Source organism: Canis lupus, chromosome 12 (assembly GCF_048164855.1).
Source record: "Canis lupus baileyi chromosome 12, mCanLup2.hap1, whole genome shotgun sequence".
Classification (NCBI taxonomy): Eukaryota; Metazoa; Chordata; class Mammalia; order Carnivora; family Canidae; genus Canis; species Canis lupus.
In genome coordinates, this window is record NC_132849.1 from 48,533,053 (window position 1) to 48,550,457 (window position 17,405).

Here is a 17,405-nt window from a genome sequence, read left to right on the forward strand (position 1 = left end):
TGAGAGTCAGAAACCAAAAAACAAAACAAAAATGAGAGGACTGAATCATTCTGATCCCTGAAATAGTTCATGTATTCCTCCATGTTCTCTCTTTCAGCATAATTGAGCAGAGCAAGAGGATAGAATCAGAAAATGGAAGAAGTATGAATTGCCAAGTCCAATGACCCACAGTGGACTTTTTTGTGAGTGAGGATTAAACTATTTTTTTTTTTTGCATGCAACCACTAAGATTCGGGGTAGTTCATTATAGTATCTAACAATGAGTTATCTGACAAATGGCCAAAAGATTCTTTATAAATTAGCATACTTTTGCAGTCTTATCTCCAGTCATACACTCCATATGCTTTCACATCTTTATTCCATTGCTAATGTTGTTACCTTAATCATTGCTTGAAAAATATTCAGCCAGTGACACCTGGAATATTGTTTCTCCCCATTCTCCTTATTATCTTTTTCTGCATCTATAATTCAGAGTCAAAATTCAGTACCGTTGTAATAGCATTGTATGGTGATACATGGTAGCTACACTTGGAGAGAGCATAGCATAATTAATAGAGTTGCCAAATCACTATGTTATATACCTGAAACTACTGTAACCTTCTGTATCAACTGTATTTCAATTTTTAAATGCAATACCTGGGGCACCTGGGTGGCTCAGTTGATCAAGCATCTGACTCTCGATTTTGGCTCAGGTCATGATCTCAGATTTGTAGGATTGAGCCTCGTATTGATTGGGCTCCATGCCCTGGGTGTAGAGCCTGCTTGAGATTTTTCTCTCCCTCTCCTTTGTGTCTTCTCTCTCTCTCTCTCCCTCTCTCTCTTTCTCAAAAAAAAAAAAAATGCATTATCACTATTAAAAATCCAACTTTTAAAAATAACCTGACCCAAAATATAATGCTTCCAAGTATTAAAATATACCATAAATCTATTAATTAAAATATATGAGAAAAGGGCAAATAAAAAGAATATCATCTTTAACATCTAAATATATATCAAAATTAATGTTCATGTCTTTTGCCCATTTTATGATTGGATTGTTTGTTTCTTGGGTATTGAGTTTAATAAGTCCTTTATAGATCTTGGATACTAGTCCTTTATCTAATATGTCATTTGCAAATATCTTCTCCCATTCTGTAGGTTGTTTTTTAGTTTTGTTGACTGTTTTGTTTTTGTTTTGTTTTTTTTTTTTGCTGTGCAGAAGCTTTTTATCTTGATGAAGTCCCAATAATTCATTTTTACTTTTGTTTCCCTTCCCTTCATAGATATATCTTGCAAGAAGTTGCTGAGGCCAAGTTCAAAAAGCATGTTGCCTGTGTTCTTCTCTAGGATTTTGATTAATTATTGTCTCACATTTAGATCTTTTATCCATTTTGAGTTTATCTTTATGTATAGTGAGAGAATGGTCTAATTTCATTCTTCTGCACATGGCTGTCCAATTTTCCCAGCACCATTTATTGAAGAGACTATCCTTTTTCCCGTGGACAGTCTTTCCTGCTTTGTCAAATATTAGTTGACCATAGAGTTGAGGGCCCAATTCTGGGTTCTCTATTCTGTTCCATTGATCTATGTGTCTGTTTTTGTGCCAGTACCGTGTTGTCTTGATGATCACAGCTTTGTAGTATAACTTGAAATACAGCATTGTGATGCCTCCAGCTTAGTTTTCTCTTACAATATTCCCCTTGCTATTTGGGGTCTTTTCTGATTCCACACAAATCTTAAGATTATTTCACCAAAGAAGACATATACATGGTCAACAAGCACATGAGGAAATGCTCTGCATCACTTGCCATCAAGGAAATACAAATCAAAACCACAGTGAGATACCACCTCACACCAGTGAGAATGGTGAAAATTAACAAGACAGAAAACAAATGTTGGAGAGGATGTGGAGAAAGGGGAACTCTTGCACCATTGGTGGGAATGTGAACTGGTACAGCCACTCTGGAAAACTGTGTGAAAGTTCCTCAAAGAGTTAAAAATAGAGCTACCCTATGACCCAGCAATTGCACTACTGGGGATTTACCCCAAAGATACAGATACAGTGAAAAGCTGAGACACCTGCACCCCAATGTTTATAGCAGCAATGTCCACAATAGCCAAACTGTGGAAGGAGCCTCGATGTCCATCGAAAGATAAATAGATAAAGAAGCTGTGGTCTATGTATACAATGGAATATTACTCAGCCATTAGAAACGACGAATACCCACCATTTGCTTCAATGTGGATGGAACTGGAGGGTATTATACTGAGTGAAGTAAGTCAATTGGAGAAGGAAAATCATTATATTGTTTCACTCATAGGAGGAATATAAGAAATAGTGAAAAGGATTATAAGGGAAAGGAGGGAAAATGAGTGGGAAAAATTAGAGAGGGTGACAAAACATGAGAGACTCCTAACTCTGGGAAACGAACAAGGGGAAGTGGAAGGGGAGGTGGGCAGAGGGATGGTGTGACTGGGGGTGATGGGTGCTGAGGAGGCACTAGGCAGGATGAGCACTGGGTGTTATACTATATGTTGGCAAATCGAACTTCAATTTAAAAATATATATTAAATAAATAAATACATAAATAAAAAAATTAAGTATATGGCAATAATAAAGGATTTCAAATCAATGAGTAAAAATAATACATTTAAAACATTATGTTGGGGACACCGGGGTGGCTCAGCAGTTTAGCACCTGCTTTTAGTCCTGGGTGTATTCCTGGAGTCCCAGGATCGAGTCCACATTGGGCTCCCTGCACAGAGCCTGCTTCTCTCTTTGCCTATGTCTCTAGCTCTCTATTTCTCTCTGTGTCTCTCATGAATAAGTAAATAAATAAAATGTTTTAAAAAAAACATTATATTGGAATAAATAGCCATTTGTGGAGAGAGAGAGAGATATAGATCATTTTCATAATTACAACTAAGTATTTATATATAAGATTTAAACATAAAATTACCAAGAGTAAATAGGTGCCTGACTTAGTTAAGCGTTAGCATAGAGAAGATTTTTCTAAGCATAATTCTAACACATTATAGAGAAATGATAATTCACAAAGAATTCATGAATCATTAGAAAAAACTAAATATCTAATAGCAAAATATTCAAGATACAAGAAGAACAATTCACAGATTAGAATAGTCCAAAATGTGAAAATATTTTCTTCATTTAATCTGAATTTAAACTTCATGAAGCCAGGATTCTTTACAAGTCTGTTCATCAAGATATCCTAACAACTTAGTTAGTCTCTGGTAAGGATTAATTTGGTAAATAAATGACTGTATGAGTGAATGTATGAATCCATCAATAATTAAATAAGTATCAGTCTGTGGTCTTTTTTGCTTATTAACTTCACTAAAACATCTGTTGGTATACAATGTCAACCTAGTTAAGCTTTCTGAATAAGAATTTCCAATACCCTTTTACAGGTAAGGGTCATATAAGAAACAGCTAACAGAATAAATAATCTAAAAACATAAATACTTGTTTTATGAGCTTGGGTAAATATGAAAAATCATGATTTAAAGACATCTATGTATGGTATGTGAAAGCAACAAAACTAGATGAACAACAAAATTTCAGAATGGAAACTATCTTGAAATAAGCTGTTACCAGTTGCCATTCATTTTGTTCCTAGGAGCATTTATTAAATTCAGGCATGTATTGAGCCAAGAAAAGGGATAATACTATGAGAAAGAGTAATTAGCAAAGCTTTTAGTGATGGTACAGAAATAGGAAACTATACTGGATATTACTCTGGCCCTAGCTGTCCTTTTCTTATGTAATTTCAATTATAGATGTATTACAAAAGCAAAATCTAAAGCTATATCATTTGAGAATTTTCCAAAAATACCGAAAGACATCAACCCAGAGATTCAATAAGCTCTGAGAAACCCAAGCAGAATAAATGAAAACAAAAACAAAAAACAAAAAATCCCCCACATGTTGGCACACTATAGTAAAGCTTCTAGAAACCAAAGAGAAAATCATGCCAAATGTTCAGATCTAAACTCTCTGAAAAAGGCAACAGTTGAAACTACCCAACTAATCTCAAGCAGCATAATGAAATACTGTAAAGCAATGAGAGTGAACTATACACAATAATATTGATATAACCTATAAAGTGTTCAATAAAAGTATATGGTCACAAAGGAATATATATAATCCCATTTAGACATACTATAAAATTATGAAAACTAATTAAACACAGGTTTTACTCTCAGAGAAGTAGGGACTAGATGGATAGCTGGTGTACTGCTAATGTTTTTAATCTCATCCTGTTGATACAGTGTGTTTAGCTCAGAAAACTCAGACTACACATCTGTGATATATACACATTTCTGTATGCATATTATCCTTACATAAAATGCTTTAAGATAATTATAATTCTGGGAACTGAAAAAGTCCAATTTTTGACCATAGGAATAGATAACAGAATTGGAATAGAGGTAAAGTTCATTAGAGTTGAGAATTTCAAGAATATAAGCAGCCAAATGTTGGATACACTGTTTAAATGGACATTGGCTGTCCTCCACATTAAGGCAGAACTTGAGAAAGCCTGTAAGCCAGCTGTAAAAATGAATAGAGTGGAATTAAGAGGTTGGAAGGCAATATTCCTGAGAATATTCATAAGGTAGCTTTTGGCAAAGAGTAAACTTTGAACAGGACAGTGAAAAGTAAAGATTTGGCATTAGAATTATGGAAAAAAAGAGAGTCCATGACAAATGTGTTGTGAGAAATAAGGATCCCTCACTTTAGAAGAATGCAGGTCAAACAAAAGACTACGGATGGAGCAATAAATGGGCTCCAGAGAGAGTGCTAGAAAGATTTGAGAGAGAGAAGAGTAAAAAAGTAGCATGTAGGATTAAAGGAGAGAGACAAAGAACAGAAAAAAAATGAATATATGAAAGATCCAAAATATTAGATGCTACCAAGGATAATGAGCTTCTGAAGATATCTCAAGTCATGTGAGTGGACTTCTAACCTTGATTATTCAGTTTGTGGCATATACTTTTCAAAGTATTTGGAGATATTGACACATGCTGATGCAGGTATGCATGGGAAATGAGAGGGCAAGGTTGTGCCTTCTCTTCATACTATTGCTCCAACTTTAAAATTTAAAAGAGGGGCACCTGGGTGGTTCATGTGGAGCCTGGGTGTCACCTGTGGATCCTACTACAAACAAAAAACAACAAAATGAAAACAAACAAACAAACAAAAAAACAACCTTAAAAGACTTCAGTAACTTTGATCTGGTATGGTAGATGCATTGGAGATAACTTATTCCAAGCATGCATACAAAATAAGAACTCTTCTATAACACCCTTGAAAAAGAATCCTCTACTCTCCCCTTTAATACTCCAAGCAATGGAGAATTCACTGCTTCATGCGATTTTTCTCTTCAATTTTAAATAATTCCAATTATTAGAAAGTTGTTTCTGGGGCTCAGTCAGTTCAGTGTTCAACTTTTGTTTTTGGCTCAGGTTATGATTTTAGGGTTGTGGGATTGAGCCCATGTCAGGCTCTGGAGTCTGCTTGTCCCTCTCCCTCTGCTCAACCCCCTGCTCTCTCTCTCTCTCTCTCTCTCTCTCTCTCTCTCACTTAAATAAATGAATAAACAAACAAACGAAATCTTTAAAAAAAGAAAATTCTTCCTAATCTTGAGTCCACATCTGCTTCCATGTAATTCCCATATATTATTCTTAGTTCTGCCTACTGGAGCCAAACAGAGCAAGCCTGCTTCCTGTTTCACATGACAGCACATCAAATATTTATTGACAGTTTGCATGTCACCAGTGTTTTCTCCAGGCCAAACTCCCTTAGGTCCTAGCTGTCTTAGAATCAATGGACTATGGCAACACAGATGATGTATCCTTCATTTCCAAACTACTAACACCTGTTTCAGATACTAAATGGTAGCAAAATAAAGAAAATTGTGGTCAGCATTTACACCTGGGGTTCCACTGGCATACTATATATTGAAAATAAAATGATTCGTCTTCAAAGTTATACCATTGTACAGTGGCTTCCAATACCCCCATTGGATGCCTGAAACTGGATAGTACTGAATCCTACGGATAGCATGCTTTTTCTGTACTTGCATACTTATGATAAAGTTTAATTTATAAGTTAAGCATATTAAGAGATCAGTAATAGCTAATTATAAAATAAAACAATTATAACAATATACTGTAATAAAATTTATGTAAACATGGTCTCTTTCTCTCTCAAAATATTTTATGGTACTGTACGTACCCTTCTGATGATGATGATGATGATGATGTGCAATGATAAAATGCCTTATGAGGATATAAAGTAAGGTGATGGACATAGGCACTGTAATAAAGCATTAGACTACTACTGACTTCCTGATAGGACAGAGCAAGGATCAGCTGAATCAAGACTGCAGTTGACCAAGGTAACTGAAACTGTGGTAAGCATAGTGTGGTTAAGTGGGGACTCTATTGATAAATACATGCTCCATTTCCACAATTCAAACATAAAATACACTATATATTGGTACTAAGGAATCACAATTATAGTTTCATGGTTGATAAGTACCAGTTATAAAACACTGATTTTATGAGAATTGTGGGTCAAATGAACTGAACCATGAAATAGCAAATGTGTCTAAAGATAATATTCTGTCATAAAGTTAAGTTATATTTGTACTCCAAAATTTTACTTTTGAAAACTTGGGAATAAAGAATTGCTTTAGGAGGTTCAAAGATTCCAAATTTCTCCAATTAATTTCTACTTGTTTCAGAAGTAGCCTCCAGACTCACTTGAAGCAAGAAAGGCATGGAAAATTTATTTTTTTTCTCTCTAGTGAGATGGACTATCCACGTAGTCCTGTTGATATGGCAATTATTGACTGTGGCTCTTTTTTGCTTGCATTTCTAGCATGATTCACCATATACTGTAACTTTTCCACAAACAACCTCTAAACTAAAAGAACCTTCTCTGAGCAAAATGCTTAGATGTTAGAGTGAATTCTGCAGCTGTATATGCCACCATGCCTTCTTTAAAAAGCTTCCAATGTGGTTGAGGAAATAAGACTGAAACTTCAGTGTAATTAGCATAGAGTGATCAATTGTAGCAACTGTGGCATGGATGCCACATGGATCATGGCATGGATGATGATGATGATATATAGATCTATCTATCTATCTATCTATAATATTATATTATATATATCATAACAGAGCTGCATGTGAATCCTGCCTTATCATATATTAGCAGCATGGCCTTTGATCGATCACTAAACGATTAAACCAATATTGGGAGGATAATAGGGACTTTTATATTATAGTACTAAATAGCATCTTCTCTAATCTTCTAAGTCTCAAAATGGCATTATAACTGATTTCTCCCTCACTATTGAAAGTGGTTTTCGTCTAGGTGTCCATAACATCATATTCTTCTGGTCTTCTACTCCACTGGCTACCCCACAGTCTATTTTGTTTTTTTTTTCCCTCTCCTCCAGAATTCTCAAAGTTGAACTGCTTCAAGAGTTGGTCCTATAACACCTTACCTTTCCTGTGTGCTTTTTTCTATTTGTAATCTCATATAGTACCACAGAATTAAATATCATGTATATGTCAGTGATCTCCAAAATCATACCTTCAGACCTCATCTCCTAAGTTGCAAACTCATAGCATTTATTAAAAATGTTAAGAATGTAATTAGATCTAGAGTTTATGTCTAATAAGTATCTTTGACTAAACATGTCCAACTGATAAAACTGGATTTCCACACCGTAGAAATCTGTTCTTCCCTTACTCTTCCACTCTTAATAAATATAATCCTGTCCACAGAGTTCCTAAAGCCAAAGATAAGGCATAATCCTCAAATAATGTTTTCTTCCTTTGAAGGATATCTATCAGAAGTCCAAACTATCAGAAAGTCAAGTTGACTCAATTTCTAAAACATCTCCTAGATAAGTTAAGTCCTTCCACTTTGAATATAATTGCCCAAGTCCTGGCCCATCTTATCTTACCTTGTCTAGATCTTCTAACTAGCCCCTACCCCTACTCTTGCTCCACACACAACAGAAAGGGTAATTTTTAAAAATATTATAGCTACCATCAGTCTCCTCACCTGCCTAAACACACACACACACACACACACACACACACATTGTAAAAGCTGTGGTCCAAATGTCAATGTAGGAAGACCCTGAAATCACCTCTTCTATTGAACACACCAAATTATACCTATTAATAGAACAATTCCTCCTGAAGAACTAAGGACTGAACGAAAAACTACTGAATAACCAATGATAGAACACCAAGAGAGACAGAGACACAGTAACAAAGTGATCTCCTACCCTACTCACCAGACACTACCAACAGCAGTGGGGAAAGATACCACTGAGGGACCAGGAACAAATTTTTCTGTTCTTGGGAACATAAAAAATGTGGTTTAAAAGAGCAATTACCATAAAAAAGAGACAACACTAGAACTCTGCAAATCACTGAAGGAGCTGTGGGAATACTGCCCAGGTCAGAAGCACTGGAAAACAGCTCAGTTTACATTCCCACTCCACCTTAAAAGCCTAGACTGGAGCAGAGTCTGGACACCATAATGGGTCAATCAACTCATTATCAATCAACTCATTACTGTAAACTTGTGGCCCCAGTGAGCCCACAATCCATAAGCCCACACCAGCCCACATTGAACTGGGACACAGAAAAACAGCCACGGTTTAAAATGGCTAGAAGCTAAATAGCTGGAACACTCTCTCCCCATCCACCGGACCAGACTGGAATGGGGTCTGGCTCAGAGTGAACTTGCAACCTCAGTGAGCCAGGGGTCCTCAAGCTCATACCAGCTTCTGTGGTGCTGATGCACAGAAAGTAAGCAGTGAGCTTTTTATGAATTTTATTTTTGTGTTTTTAATTAAAATTTTATTGTATCTTTTTTATTTTTCTAATTTATCTAGTTTTGGTTTAATTTTTATTCTCTTTAGTATTGTTCTTTTCTGTTTTCCTTTTTTCTTTGCTCTTTTTAATTTTTTCCTTCTCTTCTCATTTTCTATTTTTATTATTTTCTTCTTTATGTAAAAGGCAGCAATTTAAAAGAGTAACTACAATATACAGTCATAATTCCAGGCAACCAACAAAAATCACCAAGCATACACAATCTACATAAGAGATACTATACACAAGACCACTCCTTCAAGTTTAAGAGAAGTAGCCATCCTACTAATCCAAAGAAACAAACACATGAATTCAAATAAAAGGGGAGACAAGAATATGTTCCAAAATAAATAACAAGAAAAATAACTCATAAAAATAATGAAATGTCACAAAGACAAGCAATATGCCTGATAAAGAATTCAAAATAATGATCATAAAGATACCAGGCTGGAGAAAAGAGTCAAAGATCTCAGTGAGACTTTCAATAGACAGAAAATATTAAAAAGAACCAGTTAGAGTTGAGGAATTCAATAATTAAAATGAAAAAAAAATAGGAGAGGGAATCAATAGCAGACTAGGGGATACAGAATAACGTCAACAATCTGAAAGACAGGGTAATGGGAAGCACACAAGAGTAATAGCAAAAAGAAAAAAGGATTAAAAAATGAGGCTAGATTAAGAGATCTCTTAGATAATATTGAACAAACAAACACATTACAAGAGCAAAATAAATGTATAGCAAATTTATTTGAAAAAATGATAACTGAAAACTTCCCTAATCTAGGGAAGAAAAATCTAAGTCCACAAAGCATTGAGAGTTCAAAAAAAAAAAAAAAGGGAGAGAGAGAAATCCAAGGAGATCCACAACACAGCAAATAAAAAACTAAAATGTCAAAGGTAAAGATAAAGAGAGAATCATTAATCAGCAAGAGAAACAAAAAGTTACCTACAAAGGAAAACTTATAAGGCTGTGAGTTGATTTTTCAGTAGAAATTTTGCAGGCTGGAAGAAAGTGGCATGATCTATTCAAAGTGCTGAAAGGAAAAACCTACAACTAACAATATGCCATTCAGCAAGAGTATCATTCAGATTTGAAGTGAGATAAAGAGTTTCTCAGACAAACAAAAGATAAAGGACTTTATCACCACTAAAGAACCCTTATGAGAAATGTCAAATGAAAAGAAATGTCCATAATTGAGATAAGAAAATTATGAATAAAAAGATGTAAAATATGACAGCATATACGTAAAATGTGGAGAAAGGAATAAAAAGGAAAGACAAAGGGAAAAATGTGCTTTTTTTCTTTTTTAGAATTTGTTTGAATTTAAATGACCATCAAATTAATATAGACTGCTATTTACTTAGAATGTTATAGATGAACCTCATGGTAACCACAAACCCAAAACCTATGATAGACACACAAAAAAATAAAGAAAAAGAAATCCAAACATAATGCTATAGAAAGTCATCACACACACACACACACACACAAGGGCACAAGAAAAAAAGAAAGGAACAAAAAAGATCAAGAAAAAGCAACTGGAAAATAAATTTTAAAATAGTATACACCTATCAATAATTGTTGTAAATCGAAATGGCCCAGGTGCTCTAATCAAAAGATGTAAGGTGGCAGAATGGTAAAAAAAAAAAAAAAGAGAGAGAGAGAGAGAAAGAGAGAGGAATTATCTGTATGCTCCCTGTAAGTGATTCACCTCCAATCTAAAGACACATACAAGGCAGCCCAGGTGGCTCAGGGGTTTAGTGCCGCCTTCAGTCCAGGGCCTGGTCCTAGAGACCTGGGATCGAGTCCCACGTCAGGCTCCCTGCATGGAGCCTGCTTCTCCCTCTGTCTGTGTCTCTGCCTCCCTCTCTGTGTCTCTCATGAATAAATAAATAAAAAATTTTAATAAAAAAAATAAAGACATACAGACTGAAAGTGAAGGGATAGAAAAACATTGATGATGCAAATGGAAACAAAGAAACAAAAATGTCTAGGTAGCAATATTTATATCAGACAAAATAGACTTTAAAAAAAAAGATGGTAACAGGAGACAAACAAGGGCATTACATAATAATAAAGTGATCAATTCAATGAAAGGGATTAATAATTATAAATATCAATGCACCCAACACTGGAATACCTAAACACATAAATCAAATATTAATGGACATAAAGAGAGAAACTGATGGTAATACAATAATAGAAGGGGCCTTTAATATCCACTTGCATCAATAGATAAATCATCCAGACAGAAAATCAATAAGAATACAATGTCTTTGAATGACACATTGGACCAAATGGATCTAATAGATATATACAGGATATCCCACCCAAAAACAACATTATTTTCAAGTGTACATGGAACATTCTCCAGAATAGATCGATTACATATTAGACCATAAACAAACCTTAATAAATTTAAGAAGACTGAAAGCATACTATGCATATTTTCTGATCAGAATGGTATAAAACTTGGAATAGATAAAAAAAATAGAAAAACCACAATCACATAGAGACTAAACAGTGTGATATTAAACAACTAATGAGGGAATGAAGCAATCAAAGAAGAAATTTAAAAATACATGGTGAGAAATGAAAATGAAAGTACAACAGTCCAGTCTTTGGAACAGAATGAAAGCAGTTCTAGAGGAAGCATATACACTACAGGCCTGCCTAAAGAAATAAGCAAAAGCTCAAATAAACAATCTAACCTTACACCTAAAGGACCTAGAAAGAGAAAAACAAACAAAACCCAAAGTGAGAAGTAAAAAAGGAAATAATAAAATCAAAACAGAAATAAATGACATAGAAACTAATAAAAATAGAGAAAACCAATGAAACCACAGAACCCCATTGCATTTCAATACACTATTAAAGAGATAAAAATCATATGACCATCAGTAGATGGAGAAAAGGCATTTGACAAGATTCAACATCCTTTCATGATAAAAACTTTCAACAGAATCGAGTTAGAGGGAGCATACTTCAACATAATAAAGGCCATAGGTGGAAAAACTTGCAGGTAACAGCATACTCAATGGTGAAAAACAAAACTTTTTCTCTATGATCTGGAACAAGACAAGGATGCCCACTCTTGCCACTTTAATACAGTTCAACGTCCAGGCCACAATACTCAGACAAGACAAAGAATAAGAGATATTCATATTGGCAAAGAGGTTAACGTATCAGTAATCACAGACATGATACCATACACAAAACCCTAAAGACTCCATAAAAAAAAAAAAACTACTAGAAATAATAAATGAATTCAGTAAAGTGGCAGGATACAAAATTAATACCCAGAATTGGTAATGTTTCTGTAACACTAATAACAAAGTAGCAGAAAAAAAATTTATAAAAACACCATTTAATTATGTACCCCAAAGAATAAAATACCTAGGAATAAATTTAACCAAGAGGGTAAAAGACCTGGACTCTGAAAACTATAGAACACTGATGAAAGAAACTGAAGATTGACATGAACAAGTGGAAAGATACTTCATGCTCATGGATTGGAAGAACAAACATGGTTAAAATATTTGTATTACCCAATACTATCTACATACTTAATGTAATCCCTATCAAAATACCAAAAGCTTTTTTAAAAAACTAGAAAAAGAATCTAAAATATGCATTAAACCACAAAAGACCCCAAATAGCCAAAGCAATCTTGAGAAAGAAAAGCAAACTTGGGAGGTATCACAATACAAATTTCAAGATATACTACAAAGCTGTAGTAATCAAAACAGTACAGTATTGGTACAAAACAGACAGAATAGGAGAAAAAAAAAGATGAATATATGGTTAATTAATCTATGACAAAAGAGACAAGAATATAAAATTTGGGAGTCACTTTAGTAAATGAGAAAGTTGGACAGCTACATGTAAAAGAATGAAACTGGGCCACTTCTTACACCATAATACAAAAGTAAGTTCAAATGAAGTAAGGTCCGGGCAGCCTAGGTGGCTCAGCAGTTTAGCACCGCCTTCAGACCAAGGCATGATCCTGGAGACCCCGGATTGAGTCCAGCTCCCTGCATGGAGCCTGCTTCTCCCTCTGCTTGTGTCTCTGCCTCTCACGCTGTCTCTCTGTGTCTCTCATAAAAAAAGAAATTAAACATTTTTTAAAAAATGAAGTAAGGTCCTAAATGTGAGATTTGAAATCATAAAATCCTAAAAGAGAGCATTGGCAGTGATTGCTCTGATTGGCTGTAGCAACATTTTTCTAGATACATTTCTTATGAAAAGGGTAACAAAAACAAAAAAAAAAAATTATTGGGACTACATCAACATAAAAGCTTTTACCCATAAAGGAAACCATCAACAAAACAAAAAGACATCCTCCTGAATGGGACAAAATACTTGCAAATGATTATGTCTGATAAGGGGTTAGTATACAAAATATTTAAAGAAATTACATAACACCAAAAAATCAAACAATCCAAATAAAAAATGGGAAGAGGCCTTCAGCTGACACTTTCTCCAAAGAAGAGAAGGGGTACATAAGAAAATTTTTAACATCACTCATTATCAGGGATATGCAAATCAAAACCGTAAATGAGGTATCACCTCTAGAATGACAAGAAACAATAAGCATTGGTGAAGATTTGGAGAGAAAGGAATTCTTGTGCACTGTTGATGAGAATATAATTTAGTATAGCTACTGTGGAATGCAGTAGGGAGATTTCTCAAGAATTTAAAAATAGAAATACCATATGATCCGATAATTTCACTATTGGGTCTAGGGAAAATGAAAACACTAACTCAGAAAGATATATGCACCCCTATCTTTATTGCAGAATTATTTATAATAGCCAAGTCATGGAAGCAATCTACATGCCAGTCAACAGGATAAGGAAAAAGAGGTATATATACACAATGGAGTATTACACAACCACAAAAATGAGATCATGCCAGTCGAGACAATGTGTACGGACCTGCAGGGTATTACGCTATAATAAATATATCAGACTTAGAAAGCCAAATACTGTATGATTCCATTAATAAATGAATATTTAAAAATGAATAAACAAACAAAAAGTAGAATCAGAACTACACATGCAGTGAACAAACTGATACTTGTCAGAGGGGACACAGATGGGGGACTGGGAAAAAGAGTTGGAGAGAGGGAGATACAGGCCTCCATTATGGAATGAATAAGTCATGGGTATGAAAAGCAGAGCATAAGTAATATAGTCAACAGTATTTTAATAACAATGCAATGGAACAGATGGTAGCTGTACTTGCAGGGAACATAGCATAATACATAAATATGTCAAATCACTAAGTTGTACACCTGAAACTAATGTAATATTATGTGTGAAGTATACTCAAAAAATGAATAGGCAAATAAAAAGCAGAATCAGATCTATAAATATAGGGGACAAACCAATGGTTGTATATAATGTAACACTGTGTATCACCTATACTCAAATAAAAGATCATATAATCTTTTAAATGAAAAAAAACACTCTGAGGGTTCAACAGCCTATGCAAAACAATTGAAACTCTTCATATGTATGAGGCCCTACATGATCTGATTTGGCTATTTCTCAGACATCATTGCCTATAACTCTCCCTTCTCTTGCTGTGTTCCAGTCATACTAGCCTCTTTCAACATGGTGATAGCGCCTTTAGTCTTGGAACCTTTATAATAGCTGTTTCCTCTGCCTACAACTGTGTTCCACATCTCTTCATGCCTGGGTTCTTCTTGTCATCCATGTCTCCTTTTCTAAGAAAACTTCCTTGAGTGTAAAATAAACATGACAGCCTTGAGAATTCTCTCAGACTCTCATCCATAGAGAGCACAGCTAACCCAAATATTGTATTTTGGTATTCATCACGGTCTTTGTGCCAAAGTCATGTCTTCTCCAAATAATGACTGAGTTTGGCGGAGATACTAAGGCACACCCATTGCTAGGAGACATGGGACTCCCCTGATAGCCATATTTAGCTTGAAGACTCACAAATGGCTTTACCAAACCTTAGACTGTACAACAATCTATGACACATTCACCCAAACTTCCTTCCTCCCTCCTTTACTCAAAGTCACACTTGCATCAAGGTATTCAGTTCTCCTAGCTTCCCTCATCTCCCTCCATCTCCATATTTTCCCTGACATAAGCATTCCCACCAGTAAAAATCTTGCACATTTAAACCCTTCTCTTTGTGTCTGTTTTTCCAAAAACCCCAATTAAAACCCCAATAAAAATATTTGATTCTTAGGCATTAATGAGTTTTAAAATCTGCATATTGTAATTAAAAATTGTTTTATTGTTTCGTTATTCAGTCCACATACAACATTGTCCCCATTTTATGCATTAGGAGCTGAGGCTCGGAAAGAATAAATGACTTAGGCTAAGGATCATAATAAGCAAGTGTGAAAATTGAATTTGCCTTCTAACTCTAAACACTTTCCGCCGTATCTATTGTATGCCCTCCTGTGTACTAAGGAGGGCTTCAGAGATGCCTGTAAAGACTGCAATCTCCACCAGATCTGCATCCAAATTATGCTCTGAGGGTTTGTACTTTGGTTGTGACTGACCCTAGGGTTATGCATTTAGTTGGGAGGACAGAATGCTTAGCATTTTTATTATACATGACATTCTTCTTCGGCAGTAAAACAGGCACTCTTTACATTATGCAAATATATTTTCTTCTGGCCTCTCATTATTTTAGTGAATGAAGTCTATGAAGGGTCAGTGTCTTTGTCAGCAATGGGGTGGATGCTGGCAGTGTGACGGGACAGAAGTTGCAGCCCGTTAGCACTCATTGTCAGCAGTAAGCTGTGATCCTACCTCTATTGCCCTAGCAGAGCCATTTAACTCTCCCTTCACACCAACCTAGAAGAAAGAATTTCTTTTCCTTCTGATATTTGAAAGCCAGATCCACTTACTTGTCCAAATGCCCAGCAGAATGGCTGCTGGCTGTTTGGAAGCGTTACTTTATCAAAACTTTACTGTAAAGACTTTCTACTCCTTCATTCAACTATCATTCCTGGACTAACATTCCTGCTTCTTGCTTCTCAAGAAGACTTAACAAACCTCAGAGAGGCCAGGGTGTGCAGCCACCAACTTGAAAATCCTGAAATATTCAAAGTAACAGGAATTCTAGTAGTATAGTTCTTCTCTGTGAGATTTGGATGGCATGCCATCATCATTTCCTTTGGAAAAGCCCTAATCTGCCAACATAACACTCATATAAAATTTGCACCATTTCTTCCAATACAAGTTTTCTTCCGAATTTTATATTTAGGTGTATTTTAATTTGATATATAGGCACAGTGGGAAGCTATTTGTTGAAATAAAAACATGTAAGGAGAGAAAAAGAGGTTTGCTGTCAGAATCATAGGAAAAGTGCTATATATTTAAAGGATGAATACATCATGAGTTTCTAAAATAATGAGACTGATTTTCAAATATAGTTTATATATACCTCCTTAAGACTGATTCATTTTTTAAAAAAATTTGCATCAACACTACTAATTTTATTATGTTTAACAAAGTTAGAGGACACACTGTAATTTTTATACAAAATTTGGTTAGAATGAAATGTCACTATTCTAAATTTTTTTAAAAATTGAGTTTTCTGATGGCAATTTTATATGGGAATCCATTCACTCATATTGTATCATCTTTTTGCAGAAAAAAATGAAATGCAAAGAGGATAATTAAGTTTTCCAAGGTCATACAACTGGTTAGTGACTGAAAAGGGATTAGAATCCAGATTTGCTATCACATAATTACTCTTATGTCTGTCCTCATCTTGCAAATATCTGATCACCATGGTATAGTGTAATTGGTTCTTAACAATATAGTCCATATATGATACACAAAGGTAAGATGACTTTATCTTGGAAGTGTTGTGGTTTTGTATTACTAGTAGTGTCCAAATAGCAGTTGGGAACCAGATGTCAGAAAGTTTAGGGAGATTTCTAAACCTGGTTTGGAGAAAGTAGGACTTGAGTTGAACTTTGAAGAATGGAGTGAGATCCAGGACAACCAAGAGAAGACAAGGGATTTAAAGAATAGTCCCAGAAAAGAAGAGTGTGAGAAGCTGGAGGACGTAGCTATATTGCTATGAGTAGAAGAGAGGCTGAAACACAGGCTGGAGAAATCAGACAGATCAAATGTGTGGCTCTTGGAAGCTTACTGGAGAGGAGATGCTAGTTAAGTGTGTTGGACTCAAGTGGGAGCTGGCCTAGATAAATGGCCAAGGCACAAAGTGGTTGGCAATGAGAGAGAGATCTTGGAATTTTTCAGAATCTGAATTTCTGTCCAGCCCTGTATTCTGACATAAACTTGCAGTCAAGTTTATATGGTCTTGCTGTACTCAAATGTGGATGCATGTGGCTTCTAAATGAAGTTTGTAGTCACATATTACAAGGGAAGGTGGTTTCTCTAAGAGTCAAATGCACTGAGCAGTAAAACAAAATGCAGACTCAGGAACCACAGACTTGACATCACGAACTGCTCTGGAATTGATAGAAGTAGCATAGCATGGA

General features: G+C 35.1%; 1 long non-coding RNA gene across 4 annotated transcripts in view; it reads right to left on the reverse strand.

Moving 5' to 3' along the window:
- Positions 1-17,405, reverse strand: part of LOC140600731 (uncharacterized) — a 71,349-nt gene that overhangs the window by 32,486 nt on the left and 21,458 nt on the right. For all 4 annotated transcript variants that reach the window (XR_012003895.1, XR_012003892.1, XR_012003894.1 and 1 more), the window contains exons 5-6: positions 637-819; positions 379-461 (exon numbers count right to left, since the gene is read on the reverse strand). This is a non-coding gene — a long non-coding RNA (uncharacterized lncRNA). The remainder of the gene's footprint in view (positions 1-378; positions 462-636; positions 820-17,405) is intronic.